A 26,854-nucleotide genomic window follows, 5' to 3' on the forward strand; every position below is an offset into this window, starting at 1 on the left:
ATCTCAGTTTCCATATGAGTGAAATGGGGACACAAACTGCACCTAATGACAAGGACACACACAGTGAGGCTTTTATTTAAAAAAAACACCCATAAAGGGCCTTCCTCAGAGTGCACTTGCCATGTTCACCAGGACTGTGACATTATGCTGTCCCTGACTTACAAAATCAACCATAATTTTTTTGAATCTATGATGGTGTAAATGTGCATTCCTGAGAAATCCTACTTCAAATTCAGTATGTTGATCTTATCCCAAACTAGCACTGTGCAGAACCACACTCTCTCGTGGTGCTGGGTGGGCTATGTGTGCTCCACCGTGCTCCCTATTGCCAACCTGTGATATTCAGTTGGTTAAGTGTGTGTATTAAATGGATTTTCAGTTCATGATATTTTCAATTTACAACAGATTTACTGGACTTAACCTCCTTGTAAGTTGAGGAGCATCCATTATCACTAAAGACCAACAACAACTATTTGCCCCTGGAGAGTCAGCTCTTCCCCTAACCATCCCTATCCAAGGGTGACACCCCTTCCCAGCCCCCATAACCCCTCTTCTGCTGTGCTCCACCCCTTGCCTCGTGTTGTTACAATCAAAAGTTTTGTTGGAAGGAAGAAAAGGATGAAGGAAGTTAGGTTTCTCATATTTATTGGCAGTCCTTTGATCACAAGTAACAGCAAAATCAGTTTTGCATAACTTGAGGGAAAAGAAATTCAAGAAGTTCACCAATTTGAAAGGAAAACTAAAGAGACAAGTTACAAAAAGATCAAGACCGAAGGAGACCCAGGGCCTGAGTCTTGTAGGCACAATAGGAATTACCCACTCCTGCCTGAGGCCTAGAACCTGTGGACTCAGATTCCAAAGAGAGGGCTTCTGATGGGCCTCACCTTGGGCACATGGTCACCCCTTGACCAGGAGAGCCCCGATCAACAGGCTTTCCATGAAGATCTCCAAAATACAGAGGCAGTGCAGGTTCCAGAAGAAATTGGAATGGGTGCTGGGTGTAGTAAGAGCAGGTAATGGTACGTGTGACCTTGTCTCAGGAACCCTAAGAAGTACTGTGATCTCCGTCTAATGGAAGGGAAGGGCAAGGCTCAGCAAATCCGAGCCACAGTCCAAGGAATCTGAGCAGAGCGCTTGCCTGAAGTTAGAGCCCAAGAGTGTCACCATTACAATTATTTCCCTGGCAGCAGAGTCTAGCCTCTTTCCACCACGAAGGCTTTGAGCTGAGCCTGTAAAGGTGGGTGGGATTCCAAATGGCAGAGACATAAAGGAGAAGAAAGTGAAAATGACCAAGCCATGTGCTCTGCTGTGCTTTTGATATTTGCAGAATCCTTTGTAAATGTTACAGCAAAGGGAAAAAAAAAAAAGCATTCTGGGCTTCCTCTGAGACTCACAAACATTCTGCTACAGGGAAAGCCAACCAAGGCAACAGTTGTTTAAATTAAAATTAACAATCAAAAGAAAAAAACTTGACATCTATTTCTGGCCAGAAGGTAGAACATTAAATAACATTTAAATTTGGCTTTGATAAAAACTGTATGTTGTTTTGGATAGCTATATTTAAGTAATTTTTTGCAAGCCTCAGAGGGAATTAAAAATGCCTTAATTGCTTCCTCATTTTTACATACTACATTATATTGAACCTCAGCAGCATCTGTCACCAAATTACCAACATTACGAAAACACTGTATATTTTATACATGGAAGAACCCCAAATACCTGAAAATACCTCCAAGTGTTTGAGGAGCCAATTGAGCATTTTTAAAAATGTGTTTAATTTCTAGTTATGCCTGGGTGTCTGGGACACGCCCTAAGACCTTTGGTTTTTCACTCAAAATGTGGAATTTTCCATTGACATTCTCTCTAATCAGGTTACTCAGAAGGTAGGTATGGGTGCACCTTCTAGAAAGCAGGGACAGTCTCTTCCCTTGACATTTCAAAGTAGCAGCCCTTACATCAGAGATTAAAAAACAAAAGGTGGGGGGAATGGAAATTGACAGCTCAGGAGCTCCTGCCTCTCGCCCAGGAGGTTCCCTGGCCTCTGCAGTCCCCGTGTCCCATGTCCAAATGTCAGCACCTGGAGGGAGTGCAGTTACTACCCATTCCCTCCACCCATGTGGCCCTGCAGAGGCCAGGGCTCCAAGCTGGGAAGTAATTCTCCCCCTGGCAGAATGGTGGGGCGCTGGTCAAAGAATTTATCATTACAGTTAGATAGTTAGTGCTTTTAAAAACATGTCCAGAACAGGCAAATAGAGAAAGAAAGTAGACAAGCGATGGCCAGGGGCCATGCGGTGGAGGGGAGGGGACGCAGAGGGGACAGAGAGCCCAGGAATGACTACTAGTGGTCTTGGGGTCTCCTTTCATGATAATGTTCCAAAGCTGGTTGTTGGTGAGGGTTGTAAGACCCTGTTGTCACGTTAAGACCTACCGAATCGTAACTTTAAATGGGTGAATTGTGTGATATTTGTGTTATATCTCAATAAAGCTATTTTTATAATTTTTAAACAGTAAAATATAAAAATAATTGAGAGAATTTTGTTGGTTTTTAACCCCCACACAGTAAAACACTAAAGCCCTTGTCTTTTCAAAACAGAACAGGCATTTGTATAAAAGCCAGCAGGCCTTGGGTCTCCATCTCTTTCTAAATAATCTGTAAGACGAAACAAATAAGACAAAAAAAAGATAAGGGATCAGGTCTTGGCCGCCTGGTTTGAATTTCAGCCTTGCCTCAGTTGTTGAAAGACCCGTGTCTGTCCTGATTAGCCCACACCGCCATCTTTTCAGCAGGTGGCAATCTCGAAACCGAACACTTATCCCTAATTCCTTCCTCTGTGTTAACTCCAGACTTGTCACCACGTCTTGCCCATGTCATGCCCACGTCTCTCTAACTGTCCTGGCCACCGTCCCTGGCCAGCCCTCCTCCCCAGCTTGTTCCTGCTGTGTTGGGTGACATGCTGGGCTTTGCTCTCCCCTTTACTTCTTTCTGAGCACTGAGAGGGCTGAGCTGCCCTTGTCTCTAGGTGCCCCACACCCAGCACAGAGTTCTAAATGTTGGCTAAGTAAAAGAATAAATAAAGGAATACACATGCTGTGTGGAACCATGAATGAGCACCCAGAGTAGCAATCGTGGAATACACACGGGGAGAGCGAGGACTCTGGCCTTCGTTGACACTTAGGCGCTTCTCTGTTTCCGTCTGTTCTCTTTGCTCCAATCAGACACATCTGTGGATCATCCCTGAGTTCACCTCTCCCTGTTTCCCTGGCACCTTGGCTCTCTCACTGGACCTTGAGTGCGTCCAAACTCTAATTGGACATATATCATCGCCTGCCCTTCCCGGCCTGGCTCCAGCAACTCTAGCCCTTGAACACCACAGTAAATTACCATGACTTCTCCTTAGAACCTCCTTTCCCTCTTTGTGCGGTCGACGCCTTCTGGTCCTCAGAGTCCAGTCCCTAGCCACGTCTGTTCTGAAGACCGTTCTGCCTCCCACCCCTTATCTGCTTTCTTCTATTAACACCCATGTTCCAGAGGGCGTTTCAGTCTGAGTCTGGTCGGAAAAATGGGAGCCTTGCAGACAGAACAATAGAGCAGGTTTAAAATGAGGAATCCATTACAGCAGCATTGGGAGAGCTAAAGAGGCACAGGGGACATGGTGAGCCATGCAGAGGTTAACAACAGCTGGGGACAGAGGGAGAAAGTGAGCAGGCAGGGCTCCCAGAGCTCAGGACCCACAGCAACAGGAGGCATGGCTGCAGCCAGAGAAGCTTCTCAAGGTGAAGCAGTCCGGCGGGGTGAAGGGGCTGCCCCTGGCCATGGGTAAGAAGCCACCTTACAGTTAACAGAGGCCACGGCACCACAGACACAGAGCAGATTAGGAGGTGTACAGACCAGAGTAAAACAGAACTGGGCACAAGCAAGAAGAAGCCAACACCCTCTTTAGTTTCTTCCTCTCATGGGGCATGTTGAAATAATTCACGTCAAGACTGTCCCATCAGGACATTGGCTTGTGTCTGAGTTTGAGCCCCATGGCCCTAGGGAGAAGGGCATTCAGTAGCCTTGTCTAATCACTGAGATGTCCTGAGCCATCCCCCTTCACCCCCAGGTGGGGATCATAGCACTTACATTAGAAAACAATATTAGCAGGAAATACACCGGAGATACACACAAAATTTCTCAGAAAGACAGAAGTCTTTGATAAATGGGAATTTCTTTTCTTTCACTGTGCTACCATCCAGAAGAAGAGCTGGTCACACTCCCTCACCTCTCAGTCTCTGCCCTGTGCCCTCACCCCATCTCTACCTCTCCCTGTCTCTGTCTTTGTCCTTCTCTCCTCCTTCCCCTTCTCTTTCCCTTCTTCTCCCTCCCCCTCCCCCCTCCTTAAACAGTGAATACGCTTCATTTAGAACTTCACGCACTAGAGTCAATAGCGGCATCTCTGTCACCTTCCTTTCTTGGCCACCTCTCTGTCCTCCTCCTCTCCTGCTGAGCTCTCTCCTTCCCAGCTCTTGACTCTTTCCTTCCCATTTTCTTTCTTTCTCTCAAGGCAGTAAAACTGATTTAAACTGCAGAGCACCCACAGCCCAAGCAAGATCAACCTTAGAAGTTGGTCTCCAGGGACTCTCGGCAGGAGAGATGGGATGCAGAATTCATTAAATAGAGATGCCCCATGTGGTAAGCAGGACTTACAGGAGTGTACGTTCTGGACATTTCTGGATCGATTCTCTAGACAACAGAGTACTAGAAAGATCCCTGAGTCCCTGCATTTTCAAATTCACTCAGGTGCTCAGAGCAAGCTTGCTGTGCATCCCTGTGATCAATTATTACTAAAATGTCTCCCTCTGGTTAATTGTGAAAGTATTAATTATTCACTTTTCTTTCTTTTCTTATTATATGCAGGATAGTTAAAAAAAAAAAAAAAAAAAAAAAAAAAAACAATGAAGGACTTCCCATATACAAGGCAGCCTGACCATTATTTGAGAATTTTCTCAGGGCATTAAGATACTAACTTCACACCACAGAAAAATATCTGAAGAAAAAAAAAAAATTCTGCTATTTCAGCACTTGGCTTCCTAGTAAAAGGGGAATTAGGTGAAGACTGATCTGTAGGAAACCATTTCTTAGCACAGAAAACTAAAAAATACAGGCCTGTGTTTCTAAAGTTACCTGAAAACATTGTTTCCATCCCTGAAAAACACAAGGTGGTCACTTTAAGGCCACTCTCTAATCCCAGACATTCCAGCAGAACTCTGGGGATTGCACTTCTGGGGAGCCCACACCTCTCCTCTAAGACAGTGCCAGACTTCTGGAGGCCAAATGAATAAGACAGTCCCTTCCCTGGAGAAGCACAACTTGACGTGACCAGTGTCCCAGAGGGGTCAGAGCCAGAGCACCCCCAGGAGTGGAGACTAATCTAGACCCCTCAGGTGTCCACATTCATCATGAAGATGAGCAGGAGTCCAACAGGGGACAGAGGGCCTGAGATACTCAAGGCAGGGACAGAGCAAGGGAAAAGTCACAGCACCGGGGTTCTCAAGCCTTCCGTCCCAGGAGGTAGAAAGGAGGGTGCACCCTTGTACCCTATTGTCCTAACAATAGAACCTTCTGTCCCACCTGAGGCCATAGCAGCAGTGCCCTTTCCCCTCCCCTGAAGGGACAGATATCCCAGCCTTGGCCTCGAACCTTGCAGATGAACTGGGGACCTGTGTGTCTAAGCAGAAGGTGCCAAAGCCATCTCAATGACTTCTGCAAGCTCCCTCTCGCTAGTTTCTCTCTGTCACAACAGCCAGCCTCAGAATGTCAGCCCCTTCATTCAGGTTCTTGGATGACAGCTGACCTGCAGAGGCTGACCCAGGACATAAATGTGCATTCTTACAGTCTTTGAGATTGGAATGTGGGATTAAGGCAGAAAAAACTAGATCCTACAGATCCCATTCCTTTATTCTATCTCAGAGAGAACTGTACTGAAGATCTTGCACGGCCAACCGTATTCTCCATGGAGCTTCTTACCAAGGGTCATCACCTCTGTTATTAGTTGCTGCTTCTGTAACAATCGATTTGATTTTCCCAGTTTCTATTAAAAGAAAAGTGGCTCAACAACTCCCCCAATGAGTCCTGCTTTGTCTCTCATCTGTTCCTGACAGTTTTGTAGGTTTTATTAGCGTTTGTTGTACAATTAAAGATCTAAGTGGAGGCCACATAGTCTGGAGAAAAACACTTAAAACCTGGATTGCAGAGCTGGTCAGTTCTGACACTACAAACAGGACACGTTCTGTCTCAGGTTTAAGCCTCCCGGTCAGAACACAAATGAGTTCAAGAGCCTATCCCCAAGTTCCCATTATTTTATAAAATTATTCTATTTTTATTTTCCTAATCCTATAAAAACATAACAGACCCTCAGTTCCAGGTGATCCCACTGTCTCTGGTTTTTCAAAGCTCTCTAGTGTCTGACCTAGTGCCAAGCACAGAATAGGAATTCAATAGACATTTGTTGAATCATTCATTCATTTATTCATTCATTCAAGAAACCGGTTGGACATGACTCTGTGTCAGTCTACAAATCTTAGTTCCAGTCACTAAGATCTCAAAGGTGGAAATGATACAGTTCCAAACATGTAGAAGGAATCGATACCCTGTGAACTAAACTATGGTGGGACCAGTGACAGGGAAAGGCATGGGGGACACAACCCTCAGCACAGCCGCCTGACCCAGCCTGGTGTCAGTCAGAAAAGGGCTTTTCGCTTCTCAGAACGTTCGCACATCTACTAGAAGTATTTTCAGAGTCATATTTGAGAAGTAGCTATTTAGGGATTACAAAATATCAGTCAGGTGAGATGTGTCCCCTTAAGCACCATATAAAAATGGTTCAAGAAACTTAAGAGAAACAGGAGGATAATAAAACCCAGTCTTCCATAAATTGGAAATAATGGAAAAAACAGAACTCTTCAAACCCTTGCTCCAGGGACATCCCAAGAGATAGAAATTTAAGACAAGATTTTTTAAAGTCTGGGTGTGAGGCTTTATCACTATGTACCAAATAAGGAGTCAATAATAGAACTTTTATAAACTCTATATGTAGTTCTTTTAAAGGTGGCTGTGGAGAAGTCTTATTTTAGTCTGAGACCAACTGAGGCATTTTGAGCTGTTGAGATGAACACCTATTCGTCACTGGTCTCAAGTCCTATTTGACCATTTTTCCATTTAGAACTCATTCAAACTTATATAGCATATTACATTTAATTAATTGAGTGTTTATGCGCTAAGGAGTTATTTGCTTGTGACTATAGTGAAATTTCCAGGATTTATGACAGGAACATTTTAGAACAGCGACATGTGTTTCCCTCCGATTTGTATAGCTTCATTCATTATAATTTTTCCTGATGTTTTGCCTACCATATTATTAACTTCCCCAAAGCCATGAAATACCAGCTTGTCTTCTCATAGCAGAGAAATGAGAGGAATAATTATGAATGTGGAAATCCCAGTGAAAACATGCTTCTATTGAAAGAGGCTAGTGGTCCAAGAAGGAGTTCCCTGGATTTATGGGGACCATTAAAAAAAAAAAAGCAAACACACAGAAAAACAGATACATTTTTTCATACAACATCTTGGATACCCCATGTGCAGGGAAAATAAATTATACATAAATATATATTCATATTTATATTATATATATTTTAATGTCACATTGGGAAAGAATTTACATTTTACTATAAGTTATAAAGTCTCCATAAATCATCAAGGTTGCAAGTGCGTGCCGTGCATAAATATTTAATCACTGCAAAGTGTTCTTTTCAAAATGTAAGAGTTTGTAAGCACAGTGTTTGATTTGTAACTGACTCCGGGCGCGATGCAGGGATGGATGTGTTCTTCGCAACTCTTGGCTACTTAAGACCTTATGATCACGGGGAAGGTCGGTGTTAGGCAGCCTTCCATGCCTGTCAGGGACAAGATGTGGGGTGATCTGGGAAACCAATTGTAGACGGGGCTGTAGATCAGTGGCTATTTTACAGAGGGCTGGGGCTGACAGGACCACCACAGTCCTTTGTATTTATTATTCAACCAGGTGTTTGGGGACCATCCAGGCTCAACCCGGATCATGTGAAGAAACCTGCCGAGGGGGCTGTGGGAGGGAGGGAGAGGACAGTGAAGGGCCAGGGCAGGGTGAGGCCAGCTCTGAGAGGCCTGCCCTCCTGAGCCAGAATCTGTTTGTTCTCTGACATCCTGCCGTCTCCATTGTTTTTTCTCACAACATCATGGCCCTGTCGGGCACCCTGACCATCCGGGTGGCCCCTCATAAAGGAACAAGAGAACCCCCTGATTTACACTCCTCCTTCAGAAGCGCTGCCTGCCTTTCCACCTCGTGTTGCTGTGTTTCCTCTGCCTGCCCTGATGTTTCAGTCTCCTTTACACAACCTCCCCACTGGCCACAAGTTCCAAACCTGTGTGCAGTAAGAGGAAAGTCAGGTTGGAAAATGATTCCCACACACTTCCTCCTCCCCAAACATGTGCCTCAGACCTGCTAGAGTACCTGGGAAGCTATTGTATCTGTGGGAATGTGGGTAAAAGAGGGAAATCTGCAAAGTAAGGGTCACTAGCCCAGGGTAGGCAGCCTGGGTGATGAGGTAGGGAGAAGTGGGTTTTCTCAAGGGCTGATGCCAGGATTTCTCTCAGGGGGAAAATGTTTATTTAGGGAAAAGGTACTAATCATTTCACCTGGGGCAGGAAGATCTTGTACAGCAAGGAAGTTGCCAGACCTTAAGACACCAGAGAAAGAAGGAAATTTCTAGTGCGAGATAAGAAATAGAGTACCCTGTACATCTAAATGGCAGAGCAGAAAGGACATCAAAGAGACCTGTGGCTATATGGGAAGGTCCTTGTGGAAGGACTGAGAGAAAAATCTCATTCAGGGTATGGTCAAATAAGAGTTCAAGGAAAAGAGATGTTGCATTAAATACAAATGACTTACGTAAATCCCCTTGGGATGAACCTTCATCAATAGGAGAGAAGGCAGGGGGGCCTTTATTTTCCCCGTCCTTGGACTTCTGTCTAATCTCATTTTTCCTACCAGATAAATCTTGTATGGTGACCAAAGACACAGAAGTGTACCTACCAGAGATCTTCTGACTCTTTTCTCCCTGATGCCTATTGCGAAACATGGTGGGTGTTGCAGCAATTGGCATTACCTGGCTCCCCTTGCTCACTCCCTCTGTCCCTCACCCCACTACCCTGAACTTGCACATAGAAATAAGGAACCATCATTTTAAGTCTTGCCTCAGGCTTTGCTCTCTGAAGAGCCTGCAGTGGTTCCTTTCCTACTTCAAACTAAGTAGTTCACCCTGCATGCACGATACCACTCCTCACTCCTCCAAACTTTTAAAAGTTTCTACCAATGCAGAAATTTTTGAGGCAGTGATGATTTGTGGTGTCAATAAGATAAAAGCCTGAGCTTCATGTTTGGGCCACTTTGGTTTAAGGTATAGGAATATTACAGAGATGAAATAGCAGAGAGGCCTGGTTGGCCTTGGCTACCGTCAACATGACCCACCAACAAGCTGCAAAGTGCTGAGAGTCATTCTTAACTTAAGCAATCCTCACAACTACTACTGTCCCATCTGGTGAAGAAGGAAACCAGCAGTACAATAAAGTGACTTGCTCAACAATGCTAGAGCTAGTTCAAGGTAAAACCACCACCTCCCAACTCTGATACCCACATTCTTCCCACTTCTGCATGTTGCCTTTTCTAATAATCTCATTTGTTTGAACTTCAGGCTATTTCCTAGATGATAGAATAATGTCGTATCAGTTCTCTGAACAAAGGCTGGGACTCAAAACCCACAATTTCCAAAATAAGTTTTCTTCCTTAAGCCCTTCTCTCTTAGTGTGCATTGTTTTGGTCAATGATGGACTGCCTACAAAACCAAGGTCACACAATTTCTTATAATAAAGAAGAAAAACTTCTATTGCCTAGTTCCATCAGACAATGAAGGACCGCATATGAAACAGTGGTCCCATAAAATTATAATGGAGCAGAAAAATTCCTGATGCTACTATAACATCTTGACATAGTAGCATAATACAGCACACCTGTATTATGTGACCATACTGCATTACCAGTCACATAAAAGTATTGCCAATGTCACTGTGTACAAAATATGTTATTAGATAATGATAAGGAATGACTACATGGCTTGCTTATGTATTTACTATATGTTTTGCTATCATTTCAGAGTGGACTCCTTTTACTTTTAAAGAGAATTGAAAAGCAGCCTCAGGCAAGTCTCTCAGGAGGTGTTCCAGAAGAAGCCATTGTTGTCATAGCAGAAGCCCCTCCATCCGTGTTATTGCCCCAAAGGTCTTCCAGTGCGACAGGATGCGGAGGTGGAAGACAGTGGTATTACTTTTCCTGACCCTGCATAGGCCTAGGTGAGTGTGTGTGTGTGTGCGTGTGTGTGTGTGTGTGTGTGTGTGTGTGTGCGTGCGCACATGCTAGTTCTCATTTTTTAATAAAAAATTTTAAAAGTAAAAAAAATGAAAGCTAATTATTTAAAAACAGGAAAAGACTTATAGAATAGGAGTATAAAGAAAGAAAATGTTTGCACAGCTATACAATGTGTGTCTAAATCTTTTGTTACAAATGGGCTTAAAAAAACTACAAAAAAATTTAAATTTTGTAAGGTAAAGACAACATAGTAAAAGAAGGTTAATTTATCACTGAAGAAACAAATGTTTTTGTCAACTTAACATCAGCTAGCAGGCGTGCAGTCCTGTGGGTGTAGACTCCCTGGTGGTGCTGGGCCTTGTGCTTGGACTCCACGCTCACTCACCACCCCTAGCAGCTCTGTCTCCTCAGGCTTAGTTCTGGGCAGCGCCCGGTAGAGCTCTGCCGTGTGTCATCTTCTCTACCATATTTTGACTGTACTGTTTGGTTGTTGTTTTTTTTTTTTATGTTTTGATGTTTAGGTACACAAACACCTGCCCTGTGCTACAACTGCACACAGTTCAGTGCACGACCATCTGTAAGCAGTGGACCTGGGAGCCACAGCTATGCCACAGCCTCAGAGTCTGCAGGCCACACTGTTATGGTTTGGATGTGAGGTGTCCCCCCAAAGCTCACATGTGAGAAAATGCAAGAAGATTTGGAGGAGAAATTATTGCGTTATAGCCTTAACCTAATCAGTGAACTAATCCCTGATGTGATTAACTGAGTGGTAACTGAAGTGGTAGGGTGTGGCTGGAAGACTAGGAATTAGGGGCCGTGTCTTCGGAGACATTGGTATCTGGTGACAGGAGTCTCTCTGCTTCCTGATAACCATGTGAGTTGCTTCCCTCTGCCACACTCTTCTGCCATGAAGTTCTGCCTCACCTCAAGCCCCTAGGGATGGAGCTGTCCTTCTGTAGACTAAGACCTCTGAAACCGTGAGCCCTCAAAGAAACTTTTCATCATCCACAATTGTTCTGATGAGTCCTTTTAGTCACAGCAGTGAAAAAAGCTGACTAAAACACATGCTATCCAGGTTTGTGTGATGCCCTTCATGTTTATCTGTAGGCTGTGCTCGGTGACTGAGGTAGGAGAAATGTCCCAGCTCTATTACTAGTTCATCTCTACAGAATATATTACACCAACTGAATTTCGGAGGGTAGAGACAGTAACTCCTAGATGTGGATTTGAATTTTGACTTTTCCATTTCCAAGGTGTGTGACATTGGAAAAGTTATCCATCTCTTTGTGGCTCAGTTTCCACAACTGTAGGATTATGATAATAGTCTCATATTTAACTCTTAAGATTACATGGAAGATAACACAGTACTTTTAAGATAAACTTCTTTAACAGTACTAGTACAAAAAAAGTCTCAGCAAAGGATTGCCATTAGAATCTTTATCATGATTGTTGATTTGCCAGAGTCTTGGTATTTCTAAATTTCTAGCTAACTTTGGCCTCGTCTCATCAGCTACCACAGCTGATTCCTCTCCCTAAACTGTGGTGAGGTTACCAATGTTCTGTACTGAGTTGCTGTAATAAATTATGTAACTTGCTCAGCAATGTTGCTACTCCCAGAACATATTTGGAAAGAAAAGAGGATTTCAGTAAATATGTAGGTTTTTACCTTCACTAAGAACTAAAAAGAAATGAGACACAGGTTTTTTTCCACTCATCTAAGACATCTTCAAAATTTAACCTAGGGTATTTAAGGCACATAGGGAAATAGTGTATTCAGCTGCTTAAAAGAAATTGGCATTTCAACTAGTTTTATAATAAAGAAAAATGTGTGATATAATTGAGAGAAACAGGATGTAAAATGGTCTATGTCTTTTCAACTGTGTGAAAGAGAAATTGTAAATTTGTGTATAGAAAAAAATGCTTGGTAAAAAATAAACTAAATTTTTATGTGATGTTTCTGCTTTTCTGTAAGTACCCCATATTAAGCATATCTATAGTCTGAAAAAATAAGTCAAAGACAGACATTTTAGATATCTATGTGTTATTTATTTAGATGCTTTGTTGAGTTAGGATAATGCAAACACTTTACTAGGAACTCAGCGACCACATGGTTTAATGAGGAAGCCTATGGTGGACTGGGAATGATACATTTAACTTAATAGTCACAATGCACTGGGATAATGGCAATAAACCAGAGGCTCAGAGCAAGCAGCTGTGATGCCCAGCCTTCACTGTGAGGGCTGAAATTCGAGAACCAAAGCCAGGATGGAAGAAGCTCAGAAAGATCCGACACTCATCAATGAGCCTTTGTAAGTCTCAAAACAGGATTTGGGGTGTTCACAAACCCATGGTTTTAACATCTTGATTTCCAACCACTACCTTTTACTACCATTTATAAACAAAACCACCACAGAAATGACCCAAACTCACCTTTGTCAACCACCTGGTGACTGGAGCCAACACTACGCCTGAAGCTACAGCTCACACCAAGGTCATCACCAAAACTAAGAATTCAGAGGAGACAGCAAATGGAGCCTTATCTGACTTCATGAAGATGCTGATCTCACTTCAACCCTGGGATAGAAAATCCCCTGGCAGATAGCGATATTCCTCAAGAGAGAAAGAGTCCACTTTTAGTCTAAACTTCGCAATCCTCTGATTTTAAGAAGCAGCACCCCACTGCAGCCCACAGAGCAGAATTTCCCAAAAGAACATAGATGATTTTTTAAAATCCTATCTTCAACAATCAACTTTGCATACTTAATACACACAACAGCATAGATGTTTGATAATAAATACTATAACTTAGAGATAGAAATGGATTTTCTGGGATCCAGTGTTACATGAAGAGTTTGAATTGTAACTGCAAATTTAAGAATCTATCCAGTGATATGCTGGCGATCTGATATGATATCCCCACTCCTCAGAGCAATAATCTAGTGAATGCTCTAATGCTCAGAATATGAAACAAGGTCCATGTGGGAGGCAGCCTACAAAACATCCCCAGTGATTCTCGCCTCCTAGTTTTCATATTTTTGTAAATCCTTTGTGTGTGATTGTACATCATCACTTTCTTCTCCTAAAGTGATGGGCTCTCCCCTCCCAGAGGCTTACAAAAGACTAACTTCCATCTTGTTCCTCTTTCTTTTTTCTCTCATCCAGGAGCTGCCCTGTTGTGAGTGATTCTTACAGAGAGAACGATATGGACAAAGAACTGATGTTTCTGGTCAGTGGCCAGCAAGGACTTTCTACAGGATAGGAGTGAGTGGACACAGAAGTAGATTCCCCTGACTACAGACAACTGCAGCCCCAGACAATAGCTCAACTGCAGCCTGCGAGGGACCCTGAGCCAGAGAACCCACTCCTGACCCGAGCCCACTGTCCCGCAGAAACCATGAGATGCTAAGTCTTCCCTGAAACTGCTAAGTTTTGAGATAATTCATTATAAAACCACACATAAATGATAGAATAATGTTTTTTTTTCTAGCTTTAAGATAATTGATAAATCATACCCTAAAACTCCAGCTGAAATAAGATGATTCAAAAAGAACCAATTGGAATACTGAAGGTCACAAACAGCCTTACTGTAACCCCCTGGGAAAACCTTCCCCAAAGTTCATGGAATCCGTGATGCCCCACTTTCTTTAGGTAGCCACCTTCTGACACACACAATGTAAAACGTACTTTCCATAGAGCAGTGATTTCTTCTCCAGCTACCTCACTCATATATCCCAAGGTCGAGACCAGTGCTTGGCACATAGGAATTGCTTATGAAATGTTTCTTGAATAAATGAATTTGACGTACGTCAAACCTGAACTCGCAATTCCTACCCCCAAGTCATAATCCGTGAGGCTTTCTCTTCCCCTAGTTACACCCATCCTCCTAAATTTGGGCGGCTAATTCTACCTGAACAGCCCTGTACCTTTGGTGGCATTCCCCAGAAGCAAAATTGGAGGAAAGGGCTTGTATGCAAGCAACTTATTAAGGATGTGTGACCAAAAGAACCAAGAAGGTTGGGGGAAGCAGAACGGAGAAAATGACTCCAGCAAGGGTGTGATTTCAGGCAAAGTTCCAGGGAGGGTACCTTCAGTATAATCCCGCTGGGAGCTTTTAAATGTAAATTACACCACAAAGTTTGTCCCAGTCTGAGGCCAGAGAGCTGAGTTTCACACTCCCATAATAATTAGTCATCAACTAAGGACTGCCCTTGCACACTTGTACCAGGTGCTTCCAGCTATCTGAAAGTGTGAATGGAGCCACAGCAGGTGTGCAAAGAAGAGGCCCAGGTGCAGGCTTTAGCAGCAAAAAAGCACAGGAGCTGGGAGGGAGGGAGGATGAGCCAGAAATGGAAATCCAAGGAGATCCACACTTACTGCAAAACCAGACTTTTCCCAGTTTATGAAATTCTACCCATTCTTCAAGTAATTCTTTCTCTCTGTATCTGAGCCCTAGGTTAGAAATATATATATATAAAAAATTTTCACCTATTTCCCTCCCTCTTTTCTCTTCCTAGATCATAAAAACTACAAAAATATGTAAGTTAGATATCTATGCTTCCCCCTCTGTGTTGGAAATAGTAGCAACATTGATGAGCATCTCCAGACCATAAGCTCCATGAAATTGAGGTTGGAGTTTCTTATCACCATTTTTCAGCAATGGCCACACACACCCCACATGATAGATACATGCTTGAGTGAGCATTTTTAGAATAAGAACAAGTGTTTTCAGGCTACAAAGTTCTTTTTTGTCATTGTATTTATCCCTCACAGAATGCAGACAAGTACACAGTCTACTTATGATTCCTTTATTTTTCAGAAACAAAGACTTAGCAAAGTGTTTCCAAGTGATCTACTTTCTCAATAGGCACTGAGTAACACCTCAGAAATAAATGCAATAAATGCAAGTCCAATTTGCTTTCTCCCAAGCATTACTGACTGATGGTCAGGCTGGGATTGGAGCATATCTGGCTGTGGACAGCAGTAGGTACACAAAATGCTCCAGCCTGTTAACTAAGCTATTTTAAGGTGATTTGTTCAAAGAAAAGTCACATGAGTAGAATTATTGAGCATATAAAAGTAATCAATTAGTGTTTAATATTCATGAATTGAATTACATGAAATGGAATGGAATAGAATGAAAATGTTTGGCTTGAATTGAATTAAACTGAGATAATTTAAATCAAACTGAACACTGTCCTTTACTCCCCAGTTCCCCACAATTTGTTTAAAATTGTGTGTGGGAGTAAAAGTGAGAGGACAGCATTGGGAAGGCTGGTGATTGTCAATCACTTTGGTAATTCACTAAGGTGTGCCCCGCACCCTGTGAACAGGCAGACTCCCTAACACTGCTGTAAACTTGTCTCAAGCCCCATGGGACTGTCATTCTCCAGGGAATCTTCTGTTTACCCATACTCTTCACCACCAATTCCTCCCACACCCCAAAATATGCCACTTCCCTTTCTGACCTATCAACTAGATAGCACAGAGGGAAATATTCAATCTAGTTTAAGAGGGAACAACTGAAAGAGAGTAACCCTGCAGGACAGGCCTCTGAGCCTCTTCCTACTCCATGATGTATCCATGGAGACCTACGATGAAGGTGAGTAATGCTGCCAGAGGGCTTGGCCAGGTGTGGCAAACAGGAAGAACAGGGCTGGGAGTAGCTCTGGGTGACCAAGGGCAGGTGGCGCTTTGGGGGTAAATACCCACTTTTTCACCCTTCTGATGGAACAATTCTGTAATATGTTGAGCACTGCGTCTTGGAGTTGCCCGAATCAATTGAGCCTTGATCACTCCCAGCAGTCACCTTTCAGCAGCATATTGCTCTGGTTATAGTGTTACGGTTCAAACCTGAAATGTCCCTCAAAGGCCATGTGCTGAATGCATGGATGACAGCCTGCGGCACTAGAAGGACCTGGATCCTAGTTGGATGGAGGAGATCCTTGGGGAGGTGCCCTTGAGGGCTATTCTTGCCCCCTGCCTCTTCCCCCATCCCACCTTTCTCCTTTCCTCCCTCTCTCTCTCTCTCTCCCTTTCTCTCTCCATCTCTTTTTCTCTCCTTCCCAGAAGCCATGAGGCAAACAGCTTTGCCCCACCACGCCCTCTCCCCATGGTGTTCTCACCACAGACCCAGAAATAAGAATGACCATGGACTGAAACTCTGAATCCATGAGCCAAAATAAACCTTTCCTCCTTTTAAGTTGTTCTTTTCAGGTATTTTGTCATAGGAAAAAAAAATGACTAACACAAAAGACTCTCTAGGCTTCAGCGTCTCCCTGTCTCCTCCCTACTCTAGTTCTCCCCAGGATCACGTCCAAAATAAAATCCACACAGTCAAACTCTGGTCTCAGAGTCTGCTCCCTGGAGAACCCAAGCCTACTCTGTGTTACTCCATTCAAGAGCATTTTCATGTTTAAAGCAAACAGACTGATAGCAGAAAGGGGAATACAGCAAAGGGAGAAACTTAATAAATAAGGGAGTCGTGCAGAGGAAACGTGTCCCAACTAGGAGCCTGTCAGGAAGCATCGCCAGGGGTGGGCGTATCATCTACCTACCTAACCGGCAGACTTGCCCGTAGAAAGAGTTCTGCACACATGTTGAAAACCCAGATTCTAATGCTGGCATTAACACCGTGCACTGTCAGTTCATTTCTCTGCTCTGCAGGTTTTCTCTGCTGGAGACTTACAGGATTGAATTGTTTAATCCCCAGGGCCCAATTCCCATGAAGCTATGAGAGGAGATGAAACGTAGGGCATCTCTTTAGGGGTGTGTTCCACAAGTAATTAATAAACAAGCACCTTTTCACACAGCACTGGCTGTGTGAAGAGGGACTGTTTAATTAGGCACACGAGATGTTCCAATCTGTCTAGACAGGCTTCTCTTTTTCCCCAGGATGTCTTCGGCCACACTTACTCTGACACAGTGACAAGGTATCCTTTGGCTGCAGATAGCAATTTTGTTAGGTGATAATTCTAATGCCGTAGAGTAAACTGCGGAACTTTCTTTAATTTTAGTGTCATTTGTCTTTCCAAGTGGACTGGGAAGATTTACCCAAGAAATAGCCCAAAGAGGCAATTCATGCACTAGGAGTTGCCAAAAATAGCTCCTGCGGTAGCCCCCATGCCTACCTGTGTATCATCATAGTGGACTATTTAGTTCCTGCTCCCTTTTCCTGTCCCCAGATCAGGATCATAAAAAGTTTCTACAGAGAAGTACACAATCTAGTTATGATTCCTTTATTTTTCAGAAACAAAGACTTAGCATCTCCACACAACCAACACAATGTGCCCATCATACATCTCTGAAAGTAGCCAGACATGGGTGGTGGTACACGCCTGTAATCCCAGCTACTTGGGAGGCTGAGGCAGGAGGATTTTAAGTTTGATACCCTGCCTCAAAATAAAATAAAAAGGTCTGGGGAAACAACTGATTGAAAAAGTGCCCCTGGGTTCAATCCCCAGCACCAAAAATAAAATAATAAAATAAAAATCAGAGAAAGTGATTCCCTAACATCCAGAATGGAGACTACTTGAGATCATTATTGGTGATTGAGGAGCATTTTCAAAACTCAGCCAGCTGAGTGGACAAGCACAACTCACTGGAAATGATTTTTAATAGAATTTTTTGTCTCTTATACCCTTTTTCAAAATCATTCAAGAGATGATGAAATAGTGCCAGGAAACCCAATTTTACATTTTACCAGTTACATTGTCACAAATACGATCTCTACTCAGTTACTAAAAGTTTCTGGCTAAGACACTGGTCAACGCCTCGGTGCTTGTTCAAGTGTAGATTTCTGCCCCCAGCACACCTCAGGCCAGGTGAGCATCTGTGCTTGGAGAAGGCGAGTGTGGCTTCCTTACTCCTTTGCACACTTGTCTTTCCTCACTCAGTGGTCACTAATCTAGATCCCATAAGGTCCAGAGAGGGCTGCCAAGAAGAAGAGGAGGGGAAAGGCTTTCTTGCTTGTGTGGGTGGCTTCATGCTCCCTGGGCCTGGGAACTGGATAAAAGTGTCTCTCTCCCAGGGGTATGTTGAGGATTGCCTGGAAGCTCCCCCTGGGCCCTCCAACTACATCTCCTCTAACACGGGCTGCCCCTCTGCTTCAGCTGGCTGCTGTCCATCCGAGACTCCCCCAAAGAGGAGCTCTATACCCACTGTGTCACTTCAGTCCCAATGGGCTCCCAGGGAGTCCTGACAGGAAAGACTGAAATGCCTCAGGCCTGACTCTGTCACCAACTAATCCATGAAATATATTCTTTTATTCTTTCCCTGTGGTTACTGCCCACCCATACACTCTATTCGACTTGTGACAGGTTGCTAGAGCTTTGTTAATGTGATAGCTTGTGTTACAGTTTGGATTTGCTATGTCCCCCAAAGGAGCTCATGTGCTGAGGTCTTGGTCCCTCAATACAGCAAGGTTCAGAGGTGGGACTCTTGGGAATGACCTCATCCATGCCGCAGACAGATTAATACTCTGATGCCCTTGTTGAGAAGTAGTGAAAGCTGCAGGAGGTGGAAGAAGTAGGAGGTTGTGTGAAGTGGGTCTCTGGGGACGAGCCCTGGAAGGATACATCTGATCTCCAGCCTCTTCTTCCCTCTCCCTCTGCTTCCCGACTGTCATGTGCAGAGAAGCTTTCCTCCACCGTGCCCTTCAACCATGATATTTGGCCTTGCAGCCAGTCGGCCAGGGACTGAAACCTCTGAAACCATGAGCCAAAATAAACCTTCCCCCCTTTAAGTTCTAGGGTATTTCTCATAGCAACAGAAAACTGACTAATATAGTCTATCTCCATTTTTGTTACCTAGCAACAGCAGGGGCTATAACTGAAGCTTTAGGAGTGATCTTATGACAACTTTGGCAAACAGACTATAAAATATTAGAAAGGCATAGCAAGTATCGGAGAGGTGTAGCACTCTTGCCAGAAGAAAAGATTCACATTCAGGAGAAACTTTCTATGAAGAAAATCCCTCACAATTTTTCCTAGTATTTAGAAAACATACCTCAAAGAAAGCCTTACCCTAGAGTCACAGGATGTTACTAGTGAATTCTACAAATAAGTAAGAAATACAGTTATTCCCCCTTTATCCATGAAGTATATATTCAGTGATCCCCACAGAGTACACAAAACCATGGTTAATACCGAATCCTACATATAGTATGTGTTTTTCCTATGCAAGCACACCTATGATAAAGTTTTATTTGTAAATTATACATAGTAATAGAATACAATAATAACTTAAAATAATAGAATATAATAATGGAACAATTATAAAAACCCTATAGTAAAGGTCATGTAAATGTGCATCCAGGTGCCTTGCATTCTCTCTCTCTCTCTCTCTCTCTCTCTCTCTCTCTCTCTCTCTCCCTATTGCTCTCTCTGAAAACAGGTATCCAGCTGCACTTTCACCTTTTTACTTAAAGGAAGACCTGGACAGCTCTTCTTTGGCACGTCTAAATTGCTAGCAGCACTACTTTTGCGCCTCCAGCCATTAAAAGGAAAATCAGGAGTACTTGAACATGAGTACTGCAATCCCACTTCCACTGATCTGATAAATAAGACAGCTGCTAAGTGACTAACAGGCAGATAGTATATACAGCATGGATACACTGAACTGGAAAACAAAAACCTTCCAAATCAAAAATAAAAAGTTAAGAAGGGATGGATGGAGAGGGAGAAGCAGAATACTGTCACTTCACAAATGAAGGATTGCGAGTGGCCAGAGGCACCCACAACAGAACACGAAGGTGTTCCATCTTCTTTCTAGATGCAGTTAGAGGAGCCAGAGCAGGGGTCAGGGCACTGTTTGTTGGTCCTCCCCATTTCTCGAATGCTAATGGTCCCTCCCAGATATCACTTTCCTGTAATGGTCCCCGAGATTTCTTCTGGACTGCGCATCTCAGTTCTAGCTTCTTTAAACAACCCAAAAGATGGCTTCTAGGTGAATGTTGGTGGCCTTGTTTGAAGGTAACTTGAACAACGCCTTGTTCTTTACGTCACTTCTTCCAAATTTTCGTACCCAATTAACTACAACATTCCTCCAGGAGCTAGTTCGGCCAAGATCGCCATTGCCGAGCCTGCCCTGGCCAATATACACACTTAATTCCAGAGAGAGGAAACCGTCCAAGTCACCATGAACTTGAAGGCGCTGGTACCAAGATGATTCAAGCAGAGAGATTTACAACAGGCTCAACCTCATAGGGACTTTCCTGAGCTCGAACACTCAACCCGAGCAAGGTCATTCCTCACGAGTGTTGCCAGCTGAGCCTCTCACAAACTCATCACGCGCTGTTCATCCCACACTGAGAGCGCATCCAGTTCTTGGCTGGAAATAAAGACTCCAGCTCCCTCAGCTGAGCTGCTGATGTCTGATGTGCTCTCCAATCTCACTCTTATAGCTCTGCCAAATTGAGTGACATGTTTCCACCACTGTCCCTATGACCATTATAGTCAATAAGGTGGTCAGATTGATATGTATATTCATATGTAAATATATATATGAGACATAGATATAAATATTTATATACTATATACATATGTAGATACACACACACACACACACACACACACACACACACATTCTTTTTAATGAACTGAGTTTGGAAATGGAAAAAGCATTACAGTGTAACCAGATGAAATATGGTTCACAATAAAGTGAAAGTTGAGAAAAAGAATCCTCTGCCTGGTCCCCAGATCTAGCTTTGCTCATTCATTCATTCACCTATTCATTCATTCACTTAATATCCCCTCATGTTGCTGTGTGCCAAACAGAATATTTAGTTTCCAGAAGATAAAAATCCAAGTAGTGCATAATGTACATGGGCTGACAAACACATAAATCAGTGAGTATATGATCAATCTTATTATTTACTACTCCTAGCCCGGAAAAATGATAGGTAAGAGAAGCATACCATGTTTGTGAAGGTGGCACCTAACTCAGACCTCAAGCTAATAAGGAAATGATTTGAAGTGAGAAACCTTTGAATTGAACGTTTTATAAGAACACCCAGGATCGACCAGTCAGAAGACACAAGGGATTTTTCACTTGAAAGAATATGTGCGAGGGGACAGGGGTTTTGACTTGCAAGACCTTAAACAGTATTTCAGAAACTATAAGGGAATTTCATGACTAGAGTTTTCATTGCTTTGACCAAAGTGCCAGACAAGAACAATTTAGAGGAGCAAAAGTTTATTTTGGCTCACGGTTTCAGAGCTTCAGTACATGGTCAGCTGACTCCATAGATCTGGACCCCCGAGGAGGCAGAACATCATGACAGAAGCATATGGAAGAGGAAAACTGCTCAGGACATGACCCCCAGGAAACAGAAAGAGTCCTCTTGTCCCCCAGGCCAAAACAGAAACCCCAAAGGCACACCCCAGTGCCCTGCCTCCTCCAGCCTCACCCTACCCCCCTACACTTACCACCCAAACAGTCCATCTTCGTGGCTCAATACACTGATGATATTAAGAATCTCGTGATCTAATCACTTCACCTCTGAAAATTCTTGCATTGTCTCACTGGGCTTCTGGGGGAGACCTTACACCTAAACCATAACAACTAGAGAAAATATCTGTTTTGTTGAGACAGACGACTATCATCTAAAACATATGCTTCCTTGGAGTCCCACAGAAAGGGGAAACAGGACCATCATTCACACTAGAACTTGAGTTATCAGCTTTTGAAAATGAGATAACTTTATTTGCTGAGATTTTATCAACGCTCCTGAAAAGTCCTCCTTAAAAATTTATAGAACCTCTTATCTTAAAAATGTAAAGTAGTTACAATGGGGCCTGGTAAAAATAAGAATTGTGCCATAGATGCAGTGATGAGGGGGCACAGGCTCCCGAGGCTCAGTCCATGGTCCACAGAGCCCATTGATCTGGGCCAGAGGTGAGGTGGAGCACCATAGCAAAAGGGAGTGGTGGAGGAGGAGTGCTCCCCACTCATGGCAGCCAGGAAGCATAGAGACAGGAGTGAGGAGGGGCCACAGGGCAGATGAGACTTTCCAGCGCATACCTCCTAGCAACTTGCCTCCTCCAGCCACATCCACATCCTACCTGCCCATAGTTACCCCAGTCAGCCCATTTAGACTAGGACAGGCTGATCAGCCTTGGACTGATGGACTGAAAAGTTCTCACAATCCAATCTCTTCACCTCCCAACTTTCCTGCATCAACACAGGAGCCTTTGAGGGCTCTAAATAGAGCCCATTCCAAATAGGCCAAAAGAAACTATCCAAACTATCATGTTGGAGCCATAACATTTTATTTACAAGTATCTAGAATCCACGTGATTATCATCTCTTCCAAGATTCACTCCCAAAGTCCCTATTCCTCCACTGCAGAGGAACATCACTCACCTTTGATGCTCACAAAATATTTTTCACATGAGAACTGTTCCCTATTTGCCATAACAGTAGAGATTTACGCCTCCTCTGAGTGTTGCCTCCATAAGACTTTAATATACGACTTCCCCACGTGGATGTCAATGGCATTCAACAGACTACTTGGATTAGAGTAAAAATTCAATCAACTGTTGCATAGTCTCCGGGTCCTTGGTCTCTTTTTACAGAATATATGGAAAGATAAAACTCTGCTGAAGTGTAATTCCAAGAATTGACTCAGAAAATAGAAGACTTACTCTTCTGAAAGCATAATGAAGTGATAACCACTTACATATGGAAAACATCACGTCTTAGTGTTCAGTCACACCATCCACATTACGTGAATATGAAGGTAAGGTCCAACAATGTTTGGAGTCAATATTTTTAAAGATATCAGAAATAAATTGCAAACAGAGGAAATTTCAACTGTAATAAGGAATGTCCTGAGGATGTTGTAGGAAATGAACATCAGGATGCAGGGTCCTCCACTGCCACTCACTGAAGGATTCAAGGAGCAGGAAGGAGGGGCCAGGGTTTTCTATCCACCAACAGAACACACCAGAAACAAAGAGGATGATTCCAACAAAGACAATATGGCGGCATCCCAGGGCTGTGGGAGATGGCACCTACCAGCTAGCCAGTCAGTATGTCAATAGCTGGAGTAGCAGGAAGTAGAAAGATGCCATGATGGGATTGTGGGGCCTCCCTCATCCATCCTGGCAGGCACAGATAGCCACACTCTCAGACCACTAGTCTGGGATCCCAGATTCCAAGGAAGAATTTAGTGTCCAGAGAGGAAGGAATTTGGAGACATGGGAAAGTGGGGTGAGGGAAACCTGAACTGCATAGCAGGCATTGCAAATTTCTTAATCACTTTTCCTCTTTCAGGTGTTATGGTAGAGACATGGGAGACGCAGATAAATAGAACAGAGAGATACCCATTAGGTAATCCCACATTCATAGTACAACATGGAAAATTCTCTAATAAAATAATTAAAATGTGCTAAATGCTTACTACATCCCAGGAACTATCTAACAAGCTTTATGTGTATGAATTCATTGTAGTCTCATAAAACCCTCTGCCAGTGAATAAAATAAAGGCCATTCTCAATGGCCTAACAGGAAAAACAAATTAACACAGAAACCTTGTTACAAAGGTAAAGGGAAAGTTGAAAAACCAAACAGGCTGGCCAGGCAATCCAAAGATCAGAAAAAACACAGACACCACCATACCCCTCAGGGAAATGTATTTAGGGAGGACACAGGACAAGGTGGTATAACCAGAGCCAGGAGCCAACACAACCAGAGGACACTGGAAACAAAACAGAGACTGTCCAGCAAGAGCTGGAACCATGAGAAAATGGCTCCAGGCACTTGCCTTTTCCCTTCTTGGATCCTACAGCCACCTGCCAGTTCCTCTCAAGCACTGAACATGTGATGTGGCACCATTATTAGTAATATTTAATAGATTAGGAGGCTGAGATCCAGGGGTTGGTTCACTTGTCTGAAGTCAGTCAAGAGTTGGCAGAACCAATATTCAAGCCAAGGACTTTCTAAGTGGGCCAAAGTCCTTCCTACCACTTGGCCAAGGAAGTGGGGTAGACAAAGTCAGCGAAAGGGAGGAGAAAATGCCCATTTGTCAAGAGGAAAGAGGGAGGAAAAGGACTGCAGGCTGGCAGGAATCAAATAAGAAAAAAATGAAATTATCAGGATGCCAACAAAAATCCTTTCCCAATTCTCCCTTTGCAAAAGCAATTCCATTTGTACTCTGATCTTTGACCTGGACCCATACAATTAATTCCACATCATATTTCTGCATATTGCTCTCCAAGGAGAATTGAGTTTACACTTCCCCTGAATCCAAACCATAACAGTACTTAATTAGGTGATAATTTATGTAGTACTTAGCATGAACTTTTGGCACTTTCTGGAGAAGGCTATACAAGTGTACACGTGTTATCACCTGACTACATCAAGAAACAGGGCCTGGGCATTGGCGAGGTGTCTTGGGCTTTACAAGGTATCAAATGACTTTTATAACCCTGTAGTACCTGGCTTTCTAGTAGGCAGAACTGTCTCTAGTGTGTATTAATATACCGAATATTATGCCCACATGCACTTAAAACACTGATTCTGAGCACTTCAAAACAACAAGCAGCCTGGAAAATCAGAGAAACAGATGTTGGATGAATGGTAAGCCTTCTCTGCATCCATCATTCAATGTCAGGGCAGTGGTGCAACAGCGGAAGGGAACCGCTCAAATCCACTCAGTGGAAAGTAAACAGAAGCTTCCCCCTGGCAGACACGGTCTGTGCTGATAACGAGGCTCCGGACACCAGGCTCTGACCCACTTCCCCAGTCTCATCGCTAGAACTGACCCAGAAGTGGTTCTTTTCCAGGTACCCTGTGAGGTCTGAGAGGCCATGATTATGTGCCCCCAGACTTTAGAGATGCCCGTTTGAATAACACCAGGTCGTCAAGAGAAGGAATCTTAAAGGACCCCAGGCTGCCTTCCATAGCTCCCCGCTCTCACTGTGCTCATGAACAAAAGGGAAAGAAGCACCTGAGCCCTTATTTTGCCTCTTGGATACTTCATGATAATTCTACAGAAGATATCATCGCAGACCTCTTTTGTCGCCCCCTTGGAGAAAGGATGAGACAAGAGGATACAGCATGGTTTGGGACCTACTCTGAGCACAGCACTTCACTCCAGTCCTGTGGCCCTAAGTCAATAAGACAAAGTATTGCCTATCAGGGAGCCCAGGGTGGAAGGAAATCCACAAAGACGACTCCTCCCATAAACCAGTCCGATCCTCACCCCTGACAGGTCCTCACAGCAACTGCCCATCCCTCCCAAGCTCAGTCCTTTTCTAATCAAGGTCCAATTGCTGCACCGGTTCTGGACCTGCCGTCTACAAGACCCTGCTCTTATTTCATGAATGGGACCCTTGACTAGTTTCATGCCACTTCAACCCACTGCAGACCCTAAGAACTGCAGTGTGAGGTCCATTCCTGGCTCCCTCCACTCCTGGCTGCTTTGGTGACAACACCACACCTCACATTGGCTTTGTGACTCATCTGGCTCCTGCTTACACACACACACACACACACACACACACACACAAAGGGAGGCAAATTCACTCTTAAAAATTCAGCCTTGGTTAGGAAGACAGGAAGGGAAAAGGTTGATCAATGAATACCACGTTACAGTTAGACAGGAATAACTTTCCCTTCCTGGTATATTTCAGTCAAAATATAGAAATAGTGTGTGCCTAAATACTACAACTAGAAAGATTTTTGTGCCTCTTAAATAGGGTTAAATCAAAGCTGTTTTAGTCAGCTTTCTCACCATTGTGACCAAAACACCTGACAAGAACAATTTTAGGGAAGGAAAGGTTCAGTTGGGGCTCACAGTTTCAGGAGTCTCAGTCCATAGACAGTCGACTCCTTTCCTCTGGGCCCAAGGTGAGACAGAGCATAATGGCAGAAGGGTGCAGAAAAGAAAGCAGTTCAGGGCAGGGCAATCAGAAAGCAGAAAAAGGTCTGCTCACCAGGGACAAAACATACACCCCCAAAACATGCCTCTCGTGACCTACCTCCTCCAAACACCTCCCACGTGCCTGAATATCCCACCTAGTTAATCCATTCAAGTGGATTAATGCACTAATTAGGTTAAGGCTCACTCATAGTCCAAATCATTTCACCTCTAAAGTTAATTGCATTGTCTCACACTTGAATTTGACAGGGGTGGGGGGAATCCTCATATGTAAACCATAACAAAAGCTATAGTAATTTTACAAGTCATGCACTTATTCTTCCTCTAGAAAATTTTCTAAGTATCAGAATTAAGTATAACATTATTCTGCGTGCTGTGGAGAAAGCGAAGATGAGTGTACTGTCCTTCGTGAAGTTTATAGCCCAGCTCTCAAATGATTGTGGTGGTTCCTGTACACTCAAATCTTAGAATAGAATCTCTGGGCTGGAAGTTCCAGAAAGAAGATCATCCAGTCTTAGAGCCTGAACTTCAGCAC

Source organism: Callospermophilus lateralis, chromosome 8 (genome assembly GCF_048772815.1).
Source record: "Callospermophilus lateralis isolate mCalLat2 chromosome 8, mCalLat2.hap1, whole genome shotgun sequence".
Taxonomy (NCBI): Eukaryota; Metazoa; Chordata; class Mammalia; order Rodentia; family Sciuridae; genus Callospermophilus; species Callospermophilus lateralis.